The sequence below is a fragment of the Octopus bimaculoides genome, chromosome 24 (assembly GCF_001194135.2).
Source record: "Octopus bimaculoides isolate UCB-OBI-ISO-001 chromosome 24, ASM119413v2, whole genome shotgun sequence".
In the NCBI taxonomy this organism is placed as follows: domain Eukaryota; kingdom Metazoa; phylum Mollusca; class Cephalopoda; order Octopoda; family Octopodidae; genus Octopus; species Octopus bimaculoides.
In genome coordinates this window covers 2,574,107-2,576,165 of record NC_069004.1, presented here as the reverse complement: position 1 = coordinate 2,576,165, position 2,059 = coordinate 2,574,107, and the positions used below count along the sequence as shown (strand labels likewise).

General features: G+C 36.0%; 1 protein-coding gene across 1 annotated transcript in view; it reads right to left on the bottom strand.

The window, feature by feature from the left end:
- The window catches only part of LOC106868759 (uncharacterized transporter slc-17.2), a 3,603-nt gene extending 3,141 nt beyond the window's left edge, over positions 1-462 (bottom strand). The window contains exon 1 of the mRNA XM_014914176.2: positions 246-462. The gene's annotated coding sequence lies outside the window, so the exon portion shown is untranslated. The remainder of the gene's footprint in view (positions 1-245) is intronic.
- Positions 463-2,059: the final 1,597 nt, after the last annotated feature.

Below are 2,059 nucleotides of genomic sequence, written 5' to 3'. Positions count from 1 at the left end.
CGAGAGAATTCACAAAAACAACAGACGAAGACAGGTGGTGTTGAAAACAAATAGATGTATTAGTATAACGCTCGGGAATTGAGAAAGCCTTTAACGTTTCGAGCCTACGCTCTTCTACAGAAAGGAACACGGAAAGAAACAAGGAGAGAAACAAGGAGAGAGAAAAATGTGTGTAGTGGTCAGTGATGTGCGTGTGTATGTGTGTGTTTGCCTTTGTGTAGCTGTGTCTGTTTCTCACGACTTACCGGCTGTTTTGTTCATTTTCCTTAAGTTTATCGATATGCAATGGTAGGTGTCATCCGAACTTCAAAAGAACGCGAACTGTTTATATACTTTAATAACAGCTGTCGTCTTTACTTGAATCCGTTCAGAGTATTCAACTCTCCAACTGAATAAATAAATCGTTTCAGATGTAACTGGCAGACGTCATTAACATATCTACAATGTATTGAGGTTATCAAATTAAAGAACGGTGGCGTGACAGTTGTTTGTCTATGAATTTGAATTTATTATGCATAGCATATTTATATATTATCTCTGAGTTTTTTGTTACATTTATTTATTTGGCCTCAATGTCCCGTTCCTATAATCATATTATCTGATAATGATAAGATATTAGAAGTGGGGGTAGATATTGGAAAGGTGGAAAGATGGTCAAATGTACTGTTGCAGGTGAGAGAGGTGGTTTACCATAAGGGGATGAAGCTGACAGTTTCCTCCCTGAATGGAAACAAAGTACGAATGGGAATTAACTGCCCGTGGTATGATACACAGGGTCGGTATCGACTACGCGATGATATGGTTACAGGATCAGAGATGCATAGAGACTTGTGGAATGGGTGGTGGTGGGATAAAGTGCATCAGAAAACAAGGATCTCTAATAGCAGTTAAATCCAATTCAAAGCTAATAAGAATTCCCACGATAGGAAATATTGAAAGAATAAAGGAAAAATAGAGCAAATTAATATAATGTTTTGCATACGTCATAAAAAATTATAAACCTTCAAGAGATCGTGAGGAAATTATTTCCTAGAATTGACTCCCAGTTGTATAAATTCATTAAGTTTTTTTCTTGTTAATTTCCAAAACAAAATCTCATTTCTTATAAGACATGTGAGTGGTAAGCTACTGATGGCATCGGGGTATCTTTTAAAAAGAGTAAATCTCTTAAAATCTGAAATTTTCCCTGTCAAAGTGTTGTGAACTTTTGTTTATCTGGTAGATTACTGTTAATATAAAATATAATTTATCGATAAATCTGTGCTGTAAAAATGACTATATACCTGTAATCTAAATCACGTATATAAATCATGTTTATAACCTAAATCATGGACATAAAATAATTATCTTTATTGTGTGGTTATTGAGTTTCAATTTCCGCTTGTCAGGTAAAGGATAATTTAATGTACGTCACTTGAGTTTAAATGTAAATAACGTTCTCAAATTACTGAAAACAGATCCTATGTTACAGCATTGCATTATTCAATTAGTACATCCATGAAAAGACTTGTAGTACTGTCTGAACAGTACTACAATACATACCAGAAGTAGATATTTTCCCCAAACACCGGAGGTGGACAAACACATAGCCTTTGAGATTAAACTTATGACATTTAGAAACATCGCGCTTCTTTTGTGGTTCAGTGGATAAAACAATAATCCTGACTCAAAAGCCGGTATCATTAAACGGTAGTCTGCCTAATGATGTGTGTGTGTGTGTGTGTGTGTGTGTGTGTGTGTGTGTGTGTGTGTGTGTAGTACCACTTCCCTACAAAAACCTTTAGTGGTTACATACCAGTTTCAGAAATGCGTCTAATATGTAAATTGGTATATCCAAAAAGAACACCGCTGTATGCAGTAACTATATAAGCAATGTGTTCGAAGGCAGTAGTGGGTCAGATGAGTGCTGAAGAAGAGCAACGACCCCCGAAATATGGCATATACATTCATTACGCACTTTTGTCTTCGATCTCATTGCTTGTTCACATCTGACGTCTCGATACGAAACGTTGTATCAAAAAGCAGTGCTGGCTATCAGTTCTATAGAAGCTCTGTAAGA